Below are 21,265 nucleotides of genomic sequence, written 5' to 3' on the forward strand. Positions count from 1 at the left end.
GAAATGATTGTAGTCTGCACTGTTCAAATTCACAAAAGAAAATTTCCATTTTGCTTTTGGAAACACAAGCCTGTCTAATATATAATTTGCAGTTACCATCAAGTCATAAGTAAGCTATCAAGTTTATCAAGTAGAGATTTTTTGATGTGTCCAGAGCTATTCCAACCAAACTGGTATGTTAGCAATTTACATCAGCAAGCAGGTAGTAACCAGCCAAGACCAACTTACCGGTTCTTTTCCATAAAAATTGATTTGGACACTAAAGCCTTCATAAGATTTTTCTCCCCACATTAAAAACAGGGTAAACTACTTTGCTGTCTCCCCCACATACACATCCAAATTCTAAAATAGTGTGTCATGTATTATTTTTGTTACAGTAATATTCTGAAGAAATAAAATTTATTTTAAGATAAACCAAGCTCTAAAACAAACTCAAGTAATCCAAAAATTGACTCATCTTTTAATGTCCTACCCTTTTCTAGAGCTTACTGCTTAAAAGCCTCCCCTTTTTCTTAAATATGATCAATCATTCTTATAGGTTTAAGAACACCTCGAGCAGAGTTTGGATTACTAGTATGTTTCTTTTCAAATTGTTTGGTTCATACTCAAAGTTGAAAACTTGTTAATATTTTTCATAAATTTACTTTTGCTTGATTCTTAAAGTTCTCTGACACAGTCAACTTGGAGTTAGGGTATTATTATGCTGACATGTATGATTTGTTAGATAATCTAAAAATGCTTTGAAAGCATTTGCAAAGTTTTAATTACAGATTTTTATACATGTAATGTACTAAAATTAGGCCAAACTCATTCAGGGAATTCTTAACAGAGTCTGAAGCTGAAACTGAATCAAGATTTTGTAAACTAGTGATCTGTTCTTACCAGGATTTTTCTCTATACACTCTGACAGGAAAAAAAAAAATTCTTATTTGTAATGGGTGACAAATAATACATGTCCCTTTTTGTTTTGCATCTACGGTGGGTGTAAAGGTGACCAAAGTCATATAATGACCTATGCCCCTCCATGTGATAGATTCCCTCTATTATTTGTGTGATACCATTTATACCATCAAGAGACCTTGCCTTCCTAACTCAGAATTCTGTGCTTAGAAGACCACAGCCATTAAGGGATTGTAAACAGCACCATTTGAGTCTTGTGGCCACCCTGGAAGAGCAAGTAGAGAGAATGTAGGCTGTGAGAAAGCAAATGCTTGTTTAAACACATGTATGATATAATTAAGGGAAGACTCAAGGGAAATTATCCAAAGCATGTAAGAATCAGATTCATTTTTAACAAGTATAAAAACTCTATTCAAATAAAAGCTTTTGGTGGCTTTGTAAGAGATCGTACTTGAAAAAAGGTGTGGGGGATAGAGATTATAATTCATTCTAGAACTATATAACATAAGTAAATGAACAATAAAAATGATAAATTGGGCAATAAAAAAGATTACAGAAATAATGCTTTCACATATTGGGCATTCATTAAATTGACTTCTCAGTGTAATTACTTTAACATTTCTACTTCTGAGTCAGTACAGATTTTTGGATCATTAAATTAGATAGTAAATATTATACATTTTGCAGGAATGTTATTTATGGTCTAACAAATTCCCCCACTGAAAGTAAATGTCTGATGACCAAAGCAGCATTTTCTGTAGTAAATTTTTGAAATTAAAATCATTCTTTAAAATCACTTCAACAAATGTGTATTTTGCACCTGTTACTCTAGGCATTATATCATAAACTAGCACATAATTGATACAGCAACTATTTCAATATACGTCTGTATTCCTATAAGATTTTGTGACTATTCTGTACTTTATATATTATAATATATACTTTATACATCACTTAATAACTACTCTGGGTATGAGTTTTTGTTCCCGCCTAAATCGCAATGGCACTGTCACTCCCTGCAAGGAGCTTACAGTTTAGAAAGAAAAGCACTTAATACTGCTGAATAAGTATCAATAAAATACTATAAGAAAACATGAAGATTCAATTAATTCTTCCTGAGGCAGATAGAAAGAGAGGTTTTAAGAAATAGCATTTGATCTAGGTCTTCACAGTATAGAAATTCATTAAACAGGTAAGGAAAGAATGTCCTGGACAGAAGGCAAGGATAGGGCACATACACGACTGACGGGAGTGTAAGTTGGTGCAGCCACTGTGAAGAACAGCATGTGTGTGCACGTTCAGTCTCTTCAGTCATGTCCAGCTCTTTGCAACCTCATGGACTGTAGCCCGCCAGGCTCCTCTGTCCATGGGGATTCTCCAGGCAAGAATACTGGAGACTGGAGTGGGTTTCCATGCCCTCCTCCAGGGGATCTCCCTGACCCAAGAGTTGAACCCACGTCTCTTATGTCTCTGCATTGGCAAACAGGTTCTTTACCACTAGCCCAAAGAATAGTATGGATGCTCCTTAAAAACTGAAAGTAGTACTACCATATGATCCAGCAGTCCTTCTCCTGGGCATGCATCTGGAAAAGGTGAAAAAAACTCTAATTCAAAAAGATACATGCACCTCAATGTTCTTAGCAGCACTATTTACAATAGCCAAGACATAAAAGTAACATGAATGTCCATCAACAGATGAATGGATAAAGAAGATGTGGGGTGTGTGTGTGTGTGTGTGTGTGTGTGTGTGTGTATATATGTTTCAAAAAATACACTAAAAAAGGTATGGTACAGACATATGGAAGTACCATATGCCATATTAAGTACATATGGCATATGCACTTAATAATGGAGCCTTGCTACACCAAGACAGGTTTGACCATTCGAGAGCTTGCTAAAAATGCAGATTCTCAAGCTCCATCTCTGAACTTCAGAATCAGAATCTGAAGTTTAACAATTTAGATAATATTTACATTTTAATAAATATATCTGTATTTAACAATATAGATAATCCCCCATCGTGGTGGGGGGTGGGGGGTGAGGGGTTGGGGGTGTATCTGTATGCCCACTAAAGGCTGAAACGCACTAGTTTAGAAGGCTTGCATTGTTGGAGTGTTGGACACCCGCACACTGGAAAAGGTGGAGGAAAGGACAGGGACGCCAACTGGACTGCAGCATCCAGGAGCCTGCGATCTACCTTGTAGGCATCCTGTAGTCCACCTGTGATTTCCTGAAGAGCGGAATAGCAATACTAAGCCAAAGTATTAGTATGCAAATGCTTGTGGAAAATAATGAAGAAGGAAACTAGTTTGAATATTTTTGTAATAATTTAGGTAAAAAATCATGATAAATCCTTAGCCTGAGACAATGGTAGTAAGAATTGGAAGAATAAGACATATTACTGAGAAATGTGTCAGGAAGAATTGCCATGATTTTATCACAGCTATGCTATGCTATGCTAAGTCACTTCAGTTGTGTCCAACTCTGTGCGACCCCTTAGACAGCAGCCCACCAGGCTCCCCCGTCCCTGGAATTCTCCAGGCAAGAACACTGGAGTGGGTTGCCATTTCCTTCTCCAATGCATGAAAGTGAAAAGTGAAAGTGAAGTCGCTCAGTCGTGTCCCACTCTTAGCGACCCCATGGACTGCAGCCTACCAGGCTCCTCCATCCATGGGATTTTCCAAGCAAGAGTACTGGAGTGGGGTGCCATTGCCTTCTCCATATCACAGCTATAAGAGACCATATTTAGAGAGAGGAGACTGAGAAAAGGAGTTGCTCTAGCGAGTGATTAGTTCCCAGATGACCCTTGTAAAATATTATAGGAGTCAGTACAGATGAAATTTGTTAGAGGTGTAAAGGGAAAGAAAATTCAAAAGTGCGGTGCCAGGTTGGTCAGCATTAGTAACACAAGTCACTTACCCACTTAGTCATCCATTTATTCAGCAATGTTCCTTAAATATCTGACATTTGTAGTGTTACTTAAGAGCAAGGGAAAACTAAGTCTGCTCACAGGAACTCATATTCTAAAAAAGACGAAAAAGCAAACAGGTAGATGAAAGAATATGTAATGTGATTTCAGGTGGAGATTACTGTTTGTGCTATTAAAAAATAGGGCCGGCTCAACACTGAGTCAGAAGTCAGAGAAGGACTCTCTGTGACCCTGGACTTCATGACAAAGGGGATAGGGGAAGTACATAAAGCTGTCTTGGGAAATTTGACTGCCTTCAAGAAGACATTTGTTTTGTTTCCTTGTTTGCAGAAGAAATTGAGTCATTATCATTTTAATGATAACTAAGAGAAGACCTTGTATTGTTTTTCAGTTACACTTTCTTTTATGTTATCACATTGATCCATATAATCCAATCTGAAGGAATGATAAGAAGGCTTTACAGATTAAAAGTCAAAGTTTCAAAGAGGTAGGGTGACACATCTAAAAATTATGAGATATCTGATATTTTGACTTACAGATGACTTAACTACTAAGTAGTAAATCATGTCTTAAAATTTGTGAAACATATAAAAGAGTTTCAGGCTACAGATCTGAAAATATAAACCTCATCCAGTTCAGTTCAGTTCATTTCAGTTGCTCAGTCGTGTCCGACTCTTTGCGACCCCATGAACCTCAGCAAGCCAGGCTTCCCAATTCATCACCAACTCCCAGAGTCCACCCAAAGCCATGTCCATTGAGTCGGTGATGTCATCCAACCCTCTCATCCTCTATCGTCCCCTTCTTCTCCTGCCCTCAATTTTTCCCAGCATCAGGGTCTTTTCAAATGAGTCAGCTCTTTGCATCAGGTGGCCAAAGTATTGGAGTTTCAGCTTCAACGTCAGTCCTTTCAATGAACACCAAGGACGGATCTCCTTTAGGATGGACTGGTTGTATCCCCTTGCAGTCCAAGGGACTCTCAAGAGTCTTCTCCAACACCACAGTTCAAAAGCATCACTTCTTCGGTGCTCAGGTGCATTAAAGTGAAAGTGAAAGTCGCTCAGTCGTGACTATCTTAGTCAGCTAGTAAAGGAAGGAACTCTTTCCTTTGAAAATTTTTCCTTTGACTCTTTATGACCTCATGGACTATACAGTCCATGGAATTCTCCAGGCCAGAATACTGGAGTGGGTAGCCTTTCCCTTGTCCAAGGGATCTTCCCAATCCAGGGATCAAACCCAGGTCTCCCGCATTGCTGGCAGATTCTTCACCAGCTGAGCCTCAAGGGAAGCTGCCAATCCTTCCCTACTCTTCCCACTGAGAAGTAGAGTCTAATTCTCCCCCTGCTCTTGAATCTGGGTAGGTGAAATGACTTAATTACGACTGCATGTGGTCAAAGTGATGGGATGCCACATGACTTTTGAAACTAAATCTACAGAAACCTAGAAGTTTCTGCCTTGGAAACCCCAGACTAGACTCTCTCCTTTTTTTTTTTTTTTTTTTTTCTCAGAGATAATTTTAAAACCAGTGTTTCAGTAGCTGCAACCAGAATGGTATTATTTGACTACTAAATTGCATTTTATATTATCAGATTAAGCCAAGTGTTTATACTATCAGATGAACCCAATATAAATTAGACTTAACACTTCAATTCCAAAAGGAGTACTATTTGTTTTTATGATTTACTGTATTATATTATGATGGTTGGCAATTTAAAAGCAAGTGTATTCACAGGAAAGCTAATCTATAGGAATAAAACTCAGAAGAGCGCTTACCTGTGATGGCAAGGAGGTAGGGCAGGGATTGACTGGAAATTAGGAGATTTAAGAGAAGTTAGGAGATTTAAGATTTAAGCACATGAGAACTTTCTGGGGTGATGGAAATTATTTACAACTTGATTGAGGTTTGGTTGCATGAGATGAGTATATTGAAACTCTTAGTACTTTATTCTTAAAATCTGAGCATTTCACTATATGTAAATTACTTCGAACAAAAGTAGAGGAGAGATTTTGTTGCTTCACATAAGAAAATGACTTCTCAGCAGTTGTTTAGCCAAAAGTGGAGATGGTTTGGGTTTAAGTGCCCTCTCTCTCTTTTTCAATTTTGAAATGGATGGATGAAGTCAAGGGTATGTACATCTGTGTTCATAAAACAAGGTAAAGCTAACAAAGCCATTCAGAGGCTAAACATATGTGACCACAAAGCATTAGTGTTAGAACGGGTCTGATAAATCACCTGGTCCAACTTTTGTTATTTTACAGATAACCTTGATCTTGCTAACAAATCCAGTAAACAGCTGGGCTGTCTTAAAATTTGATGGGGACCGAATATGTTGATCCATTGTTTGTGGAGTAGAAGCCATTGTCCAATGAAATCAGGTCAGTAAATAAAAATAGGGTAAGGCTGATATTCAGAAAGAAAGAAACCCAAGTAATGTAAGCATTTTAGCTTAACCAAAACATGAATTAGGTTGGAATATTCATTCCTCAGTCCTTCAGTGACGGACTAAGGCCTTTTGGTTCTTTCCCCCTGCAAGGAGCTGTGCCATTGGACAGTGGCATAGACTGTTACGGATAAAGAGAGGTGGGATAGCATAGTGGAAGATGAATGGACTCTGGATGAAGCTGCCTGGGTTCCAGGTCTCAACTTTGCTCATTGCTAGCTGTGTGACGATGGCATAGGCTCTCTGTGACTTAGTTGCCTCGTATGTTACGTCAAATGGGATAATATTACTTATAACACAGAGTAGTTAGGAGATTTAAGTAGGTTAAGATTTCTAAAACACTTGGAACAGTGCTTGGCTCATTGAAAGCACCATGGAAGTACCTAGTTAAGAAACAAAAATAAACAGCTTCCGTGATGCATCAGCTTTGACTTCCAGGTTAGTTTCTTTAGAGGGCAAAATATTAAACAGAACTTTCCTTCTTTTTTTTTTTTTAAACAATTGTGTAGCTCATCTAATTTGATATCAGCTTTTTTGGTTGTTATTTCTAACAAATCAACTTTATCAAGTCTTTCTTCAGTTTTAAATTTCTTTCCATAGAAACTCAATACTCTTTTCTTTACATACATATTTGGCCACTTGGCATAACATTGTTAAATAGGAACAGTAGGAAGTAAAACTTGTGTGATATAAACAGAATAAATGCTTGATAGTCACCCATTTGATAAGTGAGGCAAAGGAACAGACCTATCGGAACAGCTCAGTGTCCAGTTGCTTACAGAGTGCAATGGGCATCAATCCCTGTGTTATGACAGAGAGAATGAGAACTTTGGCTAATCCAGAGGTTAGAAGAGGTGCTATTCTCCTATGAAATTGCCATTTTAAGACACTTATAGGCTTTTTGCTGTTTCAAACCTTTAACGTCAGAGATTTGTGTTTATAGCTTTATATTTATAACATTATTTATACATAATATACAACATATACATATATGAATAACATACATAATGCATTATGTACATAATGTATATAAATACAAAAATAGAGATGCACCGAATATCTATTTTTCCAGAATTATCATTAATACTAACTAATTTAGGTGGAAAGTTGCAGAACCATTGTCAATAATTCAATACAGGGATTACATTTTATAGTGTCAAATGAATCCAAGTATTATATAAATTATACATAAGACCTCAACCCTCAAATGGTAAAGCATCTGCCTACAATGTGGGAGACCCAGGTTCGATCCCTGGGTCGGGAAGATCCTCTGGAGAAAGAAATGGCAACCCACTCCAGTATTCTTGCCTGGAAAATCCCATGGACCCTAGGAGCCTGGCGGGCTACAGTCGCAAAGAGTCGGAAACGACTAAATGGCTAAAGCACACATACGCAAGACCTCAGCTGTCAAAGCAATACTAATTGTTTTTCTAATGTACTGTGTGATACTCTATTGCTTGGTGACTTAAAAGCGAATGTGGAAAACTAATCTATGAGGATAGAACTCAGAAGAGCAGTGACCTGTGAACTGAGTGGAAAGTGCACACAAGGATGCTCTTGGGTGCTGGAAGCAATGTGTCTCTTGACTGGATTGGCCGGTACACGGAAGTTGGGTGTGACCTCGACAGCCACTCTGCTGTCCCCATGCCTCCTCCAGTGTCCAGAATACCCATGACCTTTTCAGTTCATCCTATTTTAGCTGTTTGTTCCCAACCCTCACCCCCAACATACCAAGAACTGTTCACTAGTAACCTTTGTCAGAAGTGGCATAACTTCCCCACGTGCATATCTGGCTAGAACAGGACAGAAATTAAATCCCTGATAAAAATGTGTTTTAGAAATTGACACTGACACAAGCTGGGACTCTATTTGTGTTTTTAAAGCATCTATTGGACTGCTTTATACTGACAGGTTTGACAGGTCACATTCCATTTCTTCCATTCTATTAATGAAAGTGGTGGGACACATAAGGACATGGCAATAACACATCACTTGAGTACATAGGCTAAGCATGCATTCCAAAGATAAGTACAAAAATCTCCAACCCGTGCTGAAAAGCATGCATTTTCATCCTAGACAGGCTGATTACAGCCTCAGCAGCAGCCTGAATGTTGATCCCCGTTCAGTAACGCTTTGAATGCCTTTGTTCCAGCATTTCCCAGCAGTGAAAACATAATGGAAAAGAAACTCCCAAATGACAGCTTATTGATGCTGCTGCTTTTTTTTAAATATAAGAAAAATAATTGTGAAACAGGGCAATAAAATGAGCAGAACAAAATAAAAGACAGAGGCAAATGTATAAAACAAATTTATATCATCTGAAGTAGAGGAAGCTTTTGCAAATATTTTACATTTTACCTAAGTTTAAAATAAATGTACAATAAAACTAAACAAGAAAAAAAATGTTAACGACGGCAACTGCCTTTAAGAGTGAAATGAACTTTTCATTCCAGCTTTACCTCCCAGTGGTAGCATGAGCAGGTCTCATGGAATATCATTGAAAAGAAGTGTAATTAAAGAGAAGACATTCCAGTTACTCTCAAGACTGCTTAATAATACAGCTACACTTTCAGGACAGTAGAGACATATCCTACTCCATTTCAGAATGATAATCCTACAAAGAGAAAAACATAATGTGAGTCCTTATAAATCAACATTCAGCAAGACCAAATGGGATCCAGCATCGCTAGTAATGCCACTGTGTCTGTTACCACCATTTCTCATATGAGAGAAAGGATGCTTTTTTTTTTTTAAGGCCCTTCCTCTCTCGTCAATTCCTCTACACTGTAGCCCTTGTTGTTGTGCATGTGAAACTAAAAAAAAAATTTTTTACACACTAAAAATTTTTTACTACACTAAAAAAAATTCACTCAGGCCACCCCTGAATTCCAAATGAGAATAGCTTTAAAATATACTTTTTCAAGTATATTTTCAAGTCAACACATTGCAAACAAGAAAGTCCTATTTTAATTTAGAGAGCAGACTAAAACCCACGGCGGAGAAGAGGTCTGACTCCCCAGTGCCCTGTGCTGTGCTCACTGGTGGGAGAGCTGTCACAGCAAGAAGGCTCTCAGAAAGAGATGGGGGTTCAAAGCCAACACCAGTCCCCCTGGGGTCTGTTGTAATCAGGAGACAAATGGCCTGTACTCAGCAGCCTGTATTCATTGTGTTGCAAGAGGCTGCCAACGCGAGTTTTCCTACGCTTTTGTAGAAATACAGTACAAGTCTTTTTTCCCTTTCAGTTGCTTTGGAACAAGAAGAATAAAAAAGTCCACTGCTGACAAACACTGCTTTGGGCATTTGACACTGGTCTTTGATCTAGTTACTCAGACAGTTCAAAATGAACAAATTAGGTGTTTACAACAAAAGACATTCCATTTCAGCCTGTTCAAGTGCCAAGCAGGCTGGACAGTCTTCTCAAACAGAGCTGGGAAATATCTCTCTGCCAGGCCACAGGACAGGAACTGGGAGTTGATTCCCTCACAGAAATTAATAAACGAGGATACTGCTTTTGTGAATTAAGAAACCGGAAAGAAAACAAGGGACTTGGGGGTCAATAAAATAAGATCTAAACCATGTGGATCACTAAAGGCCCACAGGGGTATCTCTTAGTTCTTTCTGGGGTGGTTTCATTATGAGACCAACACAGCAAAAGCATTCATTCTCATCTCTGCCTAAAGCCCATGGCACCCATCCAGTCTACACACCACATAGAAAAGGGCAAACTCTTTATCCTATTATGTAAAGTCAGCTGTTAAAAGTATTCTAACACTATTCTCAAAGAGAGCAGGAAAATTGGTTGGCTCTGTATCATTTTTCTTCATGAAAGAGGATGGTTTTGTTCCCTGGACTTAGGTTTTGTTTCTCCTGAAAACAGTGCATCTGAAAAAAGGACTCTGCCTCTGTTTCCTCTTTGTGAAATGAAGTGTTTATCCTAGGAGATGATTTGTTAAAGGCTTTGGCAGTCTATGACCCATGAAAACTGCCTATAAATAGAATATTTAATTTGTACCATGTTTTTGTATTAGGGAACAACCTGGCCTTTTTTAAACAATATTTTACAATGTTTGAAAAAACAGATGCCATCTCAGCCGCTGTTCTAGTAGCAGTGGGCTTTGAGGTGCACTGTGTGATTTGGGGGTACATACAGAACGTGCTGAAAGTGGCACCTTAAAAATCACATTTCATTTTCAGCAAGCAGTGGGAAGTGGGAAAAGGGAAGTGAATGGAAAAAAAAGAAAGAAATCTGTTAGCCCAGATCCCAACATCCCCTAGAATCGAAATGTCAGACTTGAAAATACCAAGTGAACCAGCTTGTCTAATATGTTACCATTCTGGCTTATAATTACCGGAAAGTAGTTATTTATCTGTTGTGTTCAACTACCCTGTCAGCACTCCTGTGTTTAATTATCAGACTTCACTGAAAATTCAGTTTTCTTGGTTCTCTTCTCTTTTTGCAACAACATAAATCGGAATTTCTTCCTGGTTTCTGTTAACTGTTCTGGCACGCCTCCCTATCCAGCCAAAGAAGTGGCTCCTCTCCCGGCTGCTAAAGGAGGCAGCTGTTTGGCACACTTTCAACTCGTACAAGCATGACTATTTAGTATTGATATATTATAGTTCACAGCCTCTTGTCCATCAGCTGGGTGAAAAAGAGACGCCTCCGAGGAGGTTGTTTGCTAGCTTCACCTCCACGGAGCACAAGAACTCCAGACATCTGCCCACACTGGTGCAGCTGAGCCAGGAAATTCAAAACTGCTCCAAATCAGGGACCCCGGCAAGTAAAACAAACAGTTGTTACCCTGCTCTCCCCATTTAGCCGCCCAGGTCACAGATCCTTCTAATGAAAAGGATCTTGTTCTGGATATGATTCTTTCAGGCAAGCTGTTTCTCAAAACAGAGCCTTGATTGTCAGAGACGAGAGCCGGGTAAGGCAGAGAACTTTGGAATCTGGGTACCCCTAACTTGAAAGAAAGAAAAACAACAAGATCCTAGAAGCTGCATTTCCCCACTCTCTCACCAGTGCTCCATGACTGAATTCAGCCCTGAGGAGGAAGAGGGGAGACTTAGGATAAGCTATGATTACAAAGTCTGCTGAGAATCTAGACTCACCCACAGAAGCTGCACTAGACAGAAAAGGGTGTATCAGATAGCAGTGATGTTTGTTGAGGTTTATTTATAGCTGGCTTCAGCAGCAGTTCCAGGTTTCTCGAGCTGTTCAGTCATCGTCTGAGATCTGATTCTCTCCATCAGAGTTGATGACAGTCAGTGAGTAGGACAGACATTGAACTACAGCTCTGCCACTTATCACCTCTGGAACCTTGGGCAACCTAACTTTTCTCAGTGCCTCAGTAGTCTCCATACAGCAGGATAATAAAAGTCCCAACCTCATGGAATTGTATTTCTGGGGGCTCTGGGGAAAAATCTACTTCTAGGCTCATTCGGGTTGTTTGCTGAATTTAGTTCCATGTAGCTGTGGGACTGAGGTTACCGTTTCCTTGCTGACTATTGGCTAAGACTTCAAGTGGCTACAACATTATCTACTCATGACCCCTCCATCTCCCAGCCATCAATGTCACATATGATCCTTCTTAGGCTTCTAATCTCTCTGACCTCTCTATTCTTTATAAGGGCTCCTGTGACTGTACTGAGTACAACTGGATAATCCAGAGCAATATCCCTATGTTAATGTTATATGATTAGTAGATTTACATCTGAAAAGTTACTTAACATCCTTTTCCTCATGTATTAATAAGAAAAGATATTTATAGTTATAATACCAGCATGTTAAGGTCATTGGGAACAAAATTCTGCCTACTACACATAAATAGTATAATAAAGCTGCCTTCCTTCCCCCAAAAAAGACCCCTGGGCTAGCAGTCAGACCATAACTGTGACCTTTGCTGCCAGCTCATTTGTTGATGAACATGGGTATTTGTTATCCTGCTAGCAGACTAGTTTCTTGTAACTAAAGTGAAGGAATATGAATAGATGCCGTGTAAACTCTGTCATTGCTCCAAAATCATATAGCTCTATTTCTCTAATAGTGAATGATTACAGCCCATTATCAAATCTGCATTGCAAAATGTATCCTGTGGTTTTTCAACCAATTGCTGAACTATTGTCAGTGCCACTGCTGGCGTCAGAACAATGGGACACTGCCAACCTATATATAAGCTGTGCTTTTCTAAGAGATAACACAAAGTATATGACGCGATAAGCATACCAATTAGTTTCCTTTGAGAAATCAATGACCATTCATGCAATTGAGTCATTCAAAATAATGATTTGAGCTATGTGAATTTAGGCTTTATCAGTAGACTTGCTGCTGTTGCTGCTAAGTCACTTCTGTTGTGTCCGACTCTAAACACATCCTCTCACATGGGGTTTAAATGTAACCAAGTATTCAAAGTAAAAGACACAGAGGGCCTCTAATTTCCAGCACACCTCAAAGGCAACCCACAAAGAATGCAATGAACTCCTTCTATTCTTAGCATCCCAACTTCTTCTATCAGTCTCTCCCAGATGCTCAGGATCAGATAATATTTTCTAAAAGAATTGCAATTTGGCAAACCTTGTCAAAGCCTGAAGTCTAAAGCATTACCTCAAACTACTGACTTCCAGATAAGGCCTAAAGGGCTAAATGCCTAATCCTATCATTCATGTGGGTCATCCTAAGATTTCAGTGCATTTTGATATGCAAAGTGGATCAATATAGCATTCCCATTTTAATTTGTTGAAAACAAGAAGAGCCCCATTTTCAGATTCTGTCTTTCTCTTTCTCAGTTGCTGTATCTCCATTGCTATGTCCCTAAATCCATCTCCAGATCATCTTTGTTCTATATTGGTAACATTTTTCAACAATAAAAAAATTAATATTTTCATGAATTTTATTAAAAGGTTATTGAAATTTAAAAGAAGTTGAAAGAAATGCTAATTGAATTTGAGCCATTCAACATTTCACAGTGCTGAAGAGGGATGCTTTATAAAATTCATGTCTTAGATCTAGGACTAAATTAAATTTTATTCATTCAACAGATATTCACTGACTGACTACTGTATGCCATATCTAACTTCTAGGGATAAAGTGATGAACAGAATAGTCTTTGATCTCAGAGAACTTACATTCTGTAGAAGATAGGCAATAAACAAATAAATCAAAGTACCGTTAAGAGAGACGAGTGGGTAAGGGAACAGAGTGTGACTGTGGTAGAGTATTTTTAGAAAAGATAGTTTCCAGCAGGATGACAAATTAAACAAAAATGAATATCAATTGGTGTGGGAAAGGAGCATTCCAGGCAGAAGGCCTGGAGGGCAAGTGCAAAGGCCCTAGAATAAGATGTGGTTGACATGTTCAGGGCACACCAAGGAAGCCAGTGTATCTTCAGTGCTGTGAGCAAGTGGTTAGTGGTCTTGGAAGAAATCGCCAGGTCAAATCATAAGGAGCTGTGGTAATGACTTTGGGTTTTATTCTAAGTGTGATAAAAGCCAATGGAGAGGTGAAAACAGAGGAGTGACACGATTTGATTTCAATTTCAAGTTGTCACTTTGGCTGGCACTGGAGAATAGAGGTCAAGAGTGAAAGCCGTAAAAGTTGTTGTATAGCAAATATAAGCTCAGGCAAAGATAAGCTCGGATGATAGTAGTTAAAAACAGTGATCAGGTTTAAGATGTATTTTGAAGATTTTGCTGAACTGTCCTGCTAATGGAATGGATGTGGAAAATGAGGAAAAGAGAGAAGGGTGAGAGCCCATCGTTGGCCAGTATAAGGTAACTGTCAGTTACATCCTCAAGCATAAACTAAACTTTCTCTTTAGGGAGAAGGCATTGCTAGTTTTCTTCATTGTCTGTTCCCTTGGGAGGACTTACTAATGTCTATATGTGAGGACATAATAATGGGTAACTGGAGAAACAGTTAACTACTCCTGTGCTGTGCAAGCCCAAGGCATACCAGCAACATGGAGAAGAAAAGATCATGACCCAGTATATGCCCATGGGGGCTACACTGGAGGAAAGAGGCCAACATTAAAGCATACATTCTGACCTTCTCATGGCAGTACAGCAAGGCAAACCTAGTCAGCAAGGACAGATAATCCTCTTTAAACTGTAAGAGACAACAGTGTCAGTTTCTAACCAAGATGGTATTTGGAAAAGGAGAATGGAATAACTTTTAATAAAGTTTTCAGGTGTATTAAGAATACACCTTTATTAGAAGGTAAAACATTTTCCCCAAAGACTCCTTTTAGATCAAGAGTTGAAGATTTTTCTCTCTCCTTAATCTTCACTCCTGCTCAAACTTTAGTACCAAATATATATTACATAAGCCCAGTGAATATGTTGTATACTTTGTAACCCAGGAATAATCAGCTATGTAAAGTCCCTTGATTTTTTTTTCAGATTTATACTAAAACCCAGTATCAAGTATTTTATTTAGATACAATTAATTTAAAACATCAGTATTTAGTTATTGAGATCTCACTATAGATTCTGAGAATGTGAATGTGACCACTACATGGTCTCATCCTAGTAAAAAAGAGACATAAATAAATACATGTATTAAAGTCTGGAGGGCTTCCCAGGTGGTGCTAGTGGTAAAGAACCCACTTGGCAATGCAGGAGACACAGGAGATGCAGGTTCGCTCCCTGGGTTGAGAAGATCCACTGGAGTAGGATATGGCACCCCACTCCAGTATTCTTGCCTGGAAAATCCCATGGACAGAGGAGCCTGGCGGGTTGCAGTCCATGGGGTGACAAAGAGTCGGACATCACTGAGTGACTGAACACACACATTAGTGTATTGTGTCAAAATTAAAGAATGAGTGAAGTGCTATAGTAATGAGTAAGAATAGAATGAGTAAGAATAGTAATGAGTAAGGAGCAATAGAATGAGTAAGGAGCAATGGCTGTGCTTTGCTGGAGCAGCCATGAAGAGATACCCCACGCCCAAGGTAAGAGAAACCCAAGTAAGATGGTAGGTGTTGCAAGAGGGCATTAGAGGGCAGACATACTGAAACCATACTCACAGAAAACTAGTCAATCTAATCACACTAGGACCACAGACTTGTCTAACTCAATGAAACTAAGCCATGCCCGTGGGGCAACCCAAGACGGGCAGGTCATGGTGGAGAGATCTGACAGGATGTGGTCCACTGGAGAAGGGAATGGCAAACCACTTCAGTATTCTTGACTTGAAAACACCATGAACGGTATGAAAAGGCAAAATGATAGGATACTGAAAGAGGAACTCCCCAGGTCAGTAGGTGTCCAATATGCTACTGGAGATCAGTGGAGAAATAACTCCAGAAAGAATGAAGGGATGGAGCCAAAGCAAAAAGAATACCAGGCTGTGGATGTGACTGATGATAGAAGCAAGGTCTGATGCTGTAAAGAGAAATATTGCATAGGAACCTGGAATGTCAGTTCCATGAATCAAGGCAAATTGGAAGTGGTCAAACAAGAGATGGCAAGAGTGAATGTCGACATTCTAGGAATCAGCGAACTAAAATGGACTGGAATGGGTGAATTTAACTCAGATGGCCATTATGTCTACTACTGCAGGCAGGAATCCCTCAGAAGAAATGGAGTGGCCATCATGGTCAACAAAAGAGTCCGAAATGCAGTACTTGGATGCAATCTCAAAAACGACAGAATGATCTCTGTTCGTTTCCAAGGCAAACCATTCAATATCACAGTAATCCAAGTCTATGCCCCAACCAGTAATGCTGAAGAAGCTGACGTTGAACGGTCCTATGAAGACCTACAAGACCTTTTAGAACTAACACCCAAAAAAGATGTCCTTTTCATTATAGGGGACTGGAATGCAAAAGTAGGAAGTCAAGAAACACCTGGAGTAACAGGCAAATTTGGCCTTGGAATACAGAATGAAGCAGGGCAAAGACTAATAGAGTTTTGCCAAAAAAATGCACTGGTCATAGCAAACACCCTCTTCCAACAACACAAGAGAAGACTCTATACATGGACACCCCCAGATGGTCAACACCGAAATCAGATTGATTATATTCTTTGCAGCCAAAGATGGAGAAGCTCTATAGAGTCAACAAAAACAAGACCAGGAGCTGACTGTGGCTCAGATCATGAACTCCTTATTGCCAAATTCAGACTTAGATTGAAGAAAGTAGGGAAAACCACTAGACCATTCAGGTATGACCCAAATCAAATCCCTTATGGTTATACAGCAGAAGTGAGAAATAGATTTAAGGCCCTAGATCTGATAGAGTGCCTGATGAACTATGGACTGAGGTTTGTGACATTGTACAGGAGATAGGGATCAAGACCATCCCCATGGAAAAGAAATGCAGAAAAAGCAAAATGGCTGTCTGGGGAGGCCTTACAAATAGCTATGAAAAGAAGAGAAGCAAAAAGCAAAGGAAAAAAGGAAAGATATAAGCATCTGTATGCAGAGTTCGAAAGAATAGCAAGAAGAGTTAAGAAAGCCTTCCTCAGCGATCAATGCAAAGAAATAGAGGAAAATAACAGAATGGGAAAGACTAGAGATCTCTTCAAGAAAATTAGAGATACCAAGGGAACATTTCATGTGAAGATGGGCACAATAAAGGACAGAAATGGTATGGACCTAACGGAAGCAGAAGATATCAAGAAGAAGTGGCAAGAATACACAGAAAAACTGTACAAAAAAGATCTTCACGACCCAGATAATCACAATAGTGTAATCACTGACCTAGAGCCAGACATCTGGAATGTGAAGTCAAATGGGCCTTAGAAAGCATCACTACAAACAAAGCTAGTGGAGGTGATGGAATTCCAGTGGAGCTATTTCAAATCCTGAAAGATGATGCTGTGAAAGTGCTGCACTCAATATGCCAGCAAATTTGGAAGACTCAGCAGTGGCCACAGGACTGGAAAAGGTCAGTTTTCATTCCAATCCCAAAGAAAGGCAATGCCAAAGAATGCTCAAACTACCGCACAATTGCACTCATCTCACATGCTAGTAAAGTAATGTTCAAAATTCTCCAAGCCAGGCTTCAGCAATATGTGAGCCGTGAACTTCCTGATGTTCAAGCTGGTTTTAGAAAAGGCAGAGGAACCAGAGATCAAATTGCCAACATCTGCTGGATCATGGAAAAAGCAAGAGAGTTTCAGAAAAATATCTATTTCTGCTTTATTGACTATGCGAAAGCCTTTGACTGTGTGGATCACAATAAACTGTGTAAAATTCTGCAAGAGATGGGAATACCAGACCACCTGACCTGCCTCTTGAGAAATCTGTATGCAGGTCAGGAAGCAACAGTTAGAATTGGACATGGAGCAACAGACTGGTTCCAAATAGGAAAAGGAGTATGTCAAGGCTGTATATTGTCACCCTGCTTATTTAACTTCTATGCAGAGTACATCACGAGAAGCGCTAGACTGGAAGAAGCACAAGCTAGAATCAGGATTGCCGGGAGAAATATCAATAACCTCAAATATGCAGATGACACCACCCCTATGGCAGAAAGTGCAGAGGAACTAAAAAGCCTCTTGATGAAAGTGAAAGTGGAGAGTGAAAAAGTTGCTTAAAGCTCGACATTCAGAAAACGAAGATCATGGCATCTGGTCCCATCACTTCATGGGAAATAGATGGGGAAACAGTGGAAACTGTCAGACTTTATTTGGGGGGGCTCCAAAATCACTGCAGATGGTGACTGCAGCCATGAAATTAAAAGACGCTTACTCCTTGGAAGGAAAGTTATGACCAACCTAGATAGCATATTCAAAAGCAGAGACATTACTTTGCCAACAAAGGTCCGTCTAGTTAAGGTTATGGTTTTTCCAGTGGTCATGTATGGATGTGAGAGTTGGACTGTGAAGAAGGCTGGGCGCCGAAGAATTGATGCTTTTGAACTGTGGTGTTGGAGAAGACTCTTGAGAGTCCCTTGGACTGCAAGGAGATCCAACCAGTCCATTCTGAAGGAGATCAGCCCTGTGGTTTCTTTGGAAGGAATGATGCTAAAGCTGAAACTCCAGTACTTTGGCCACCTCATGAGAAGAGTTGACTCCTTGGAAAAGACTCTGATGCTGGGAGGGATTGGGGGCAGGAGGAGAAGGGGACGACAGAGGATGAGATGGCTGGATGGCATCACTGACTCGATGGACGTGAGTCTGGGTGAATTCCAGGAGTTGGTGATGGACAGGGAGGCCTGGCATGCTGCGATTCATGGGGTCCCAAAGAGTCAGACACGACTGAGCAACTGAACTGAACTGAACTGAACTGAAGTGCTATTGGAATATAATCAGCTGTGGCTAGTATTGCGGTGAGAGTGTCAGGTGAAATGATTGAGGGAGCTGACATTTTAGTTTGACCATGAATGCTTACTATCTTGACAAAAAGGAAAAATAGAAGGACAAAGCATACATTGGGTCTCATGAAAGAGACCCCCAACATCTTACAAGTTCCCTCTCAGGTCAGCAAAAAAGCAGGAAACATGTGATCTGCTGGCCTCCAGCACCAAGACTTTCCTGTGGGCCTGTTTTCACCTGCTCCTGAGGCCAAGGACTTGCTGTTGCAAAGAGCCAAAACCCGAGGTCCAAATCTTCATCTCTGTCTCATGTTATTTGGCAAGAGTCCCTCCCACCCATGGAAGCCAGGTCAATTATTACAATGGATCTTTTACTGTCCATTCCAATGGTTTTATTTTTAAACACCACTGTGCCTTTAACCATGTTGTTAATGTTCTATGCCCTGCAGAGATGTGCTCATAAGATCTGATCCTCACCCAGAGGTTCAGATGGTGGTGGGGGTATTAATTAATGTACTTTTAACATTGGGGGTTTTCTTTCTTTGATATTGAGATTTTAAAGTACATCCCCCCCGCCCCCCATCTTGAAAGCTTGGGGTGAGACGACAAGGACCAGGTGATTGGTGCTGTGTTATACATACCTTCTTGACTTTCGAGTAACTCAGGTGTGGATTTTTGAGTGCAGATGCTAAATTTTTATACTGTGGAAGCCTTCCTGACTCCTTGGACTTGGTCTTTTGTTTTGACTGAAGCAGAGGAGCGCAGGGTGCACCTCTGAGTGTGCCTTTGAGATTTATAACAAGTTGCCTTTTACAGACGCCAGCCTCCACACTTTGGTAGCCTTTAAAATGTGCTCTTTATCTATTAAGAGGGCCTGTCTGGAGGGACAGAAAGTAGACCAGAGGACTTAGAGTCACTTGCACTAGATGGAGTTGATCAAAGTCCCTCCTCTAGTGATCGCAGAGTCCCTGCTGGCTGGAGTGGCTGAGTCAGTGCCTTGATTAGAGATTGGGTGCCCCAAGCATTTGCTAAAATGGTTCTACCAGGTGTGGAGTGATGGCAGGGAGTCCATTGGCCCTCTCCCCTATGCCTTCCCTTGACTCCCTGGTTTCCTTGGCAGTTCTTCCTGACATTTTCCCACCTTGGTTAAAATTGTGAAAAGACAGATGATACCTATTTTTAGATGGCTGTATTTTTAAAACTAGATTAACACACATTAAAAAAAAAAAAAAGTTAGGACCCTTTCTTAACTAATAGCACCAGTTCAGATTCTTTAGGGCTTCCCAGGTGGCTCAGTGGTAAAAAATCTGCCTGCCAATTCAGAAGATGTGAGTTCAATCCCTGAGTCAGAAAGATCCCCTCGAGGAGGAAACAACAAACCACTCCAGTATTCCTGCTTGGGAAATCCCTCAGACAGAGGAGCCTGGTGGGCCACATGGAGTCACAAAGAGTCAGACATGAATTAGCAATTAAACGATACATTGGATCGGGGTACTTGTTGCAGATGGGGAGCAAAGCTGCATCATCATTAAGAGTGTGGTCTATACAGCTACGGCCTCAACTGAAATCCCAATTCTGCCACTTGTTCTGTGTCACTGAGCAATGGTGGAGGTAATGAAGATAATGGCGACCTCCTCAAAAAGGTCCCATGCATGCATTGCTGTACTCAGTGCCCCTGACCCTGCAACAAGCAACCACTGGCCCATGCCTCCACTGGAGACTCCTGGACACTCACAGGAAAGTCTCGGTCAATCTCTTGTGGGGTCACTGCTCCTGAACAGCAATGGGCAAATTTAACTCAGATGACCATTAAATCTACCATTGTGGGCAAGAATCCCACCCAGTACTTGGGTGTAATCTCAAAAACTATAGAATGATCTGTTTCCAAAGCAAACCATTCAATATCACAATAATTCAAGTCTCCGCCCCAACCAGTAATGCTGAAGAAGCTGAAGTTGAACAGTTCTATGAAGACCTTCAGATCTTCTAGAACTAATACCCAAAAAAGATGCCCTTTTTATCACAGGGGACTGGATGCAAAAGTAGGAAGTCAAGAGATACCAGGAGTAACAGGCAAATTTGGCCTTGGAATACAAAATGAAGCAAGGCAAAGGCTAACAGAATTTTGCCAAGAGACACATTGATCATAGGAAATACCCTCTTCCAACAACACAAGAGAAGACTCTACACATGAACGTCACCAGATGGTCAATACAAAATCAGGTTGATTATATTCTTTGCAGCCAAGATTGAGAAGCTCTATACAGTCAGCAAAAACAAGACTGGGAGCTGACTGGCTCAGATCATGAACACCTTATTGCCAAATTCAGATTTAACCTGAAGAAAGTAGGGAAAACCCCTATACTATTCAGTCAGTCAGTCCGTTCAGTCGCTCAGTTGTGTCTGACTCTTTGCGATCTCATGAATCACAGCACACCAGGCCTCCCTGTCCATCACCAACTCCCGGAATTCACTCAGACTCATGTCCATTGAGTCAGTGATGCCATCCAGCCATCTCATCCTCTGTCATCCCCTTCTCTTCCTGCTCCCAATCCCTCCCAGCATCAGAGTCTTTTCCAATGAGTCAACTCTTCTCATGAGGTGGCCAAAGTACTAGAATTTCAGCTTCAGCATCATTCCCTCCAAAGAAACCCCAGGGCTGATCTCCTTCAGAATGGACTGGTTGGATCTCCTTGCAGTCCAAGGGACTCTCAAGAGTCTTCTCCAACACCACAGTTCAA

The sequence above is a fragment of the Bos mutus genome, chromosome 7, assembly GCF_027580195.1.
Source record: "Bos mutus isolate GX-2022 chromosome 7, NWIPB_WYAK_1.1, whole genome shotgun sequence".
Classification (NCBI taxonomy): Eukaryota; Metazoa; Chordata; class Mammalia; order Artiodactyla; family Bovidae; genus Bos; species Bos mutus.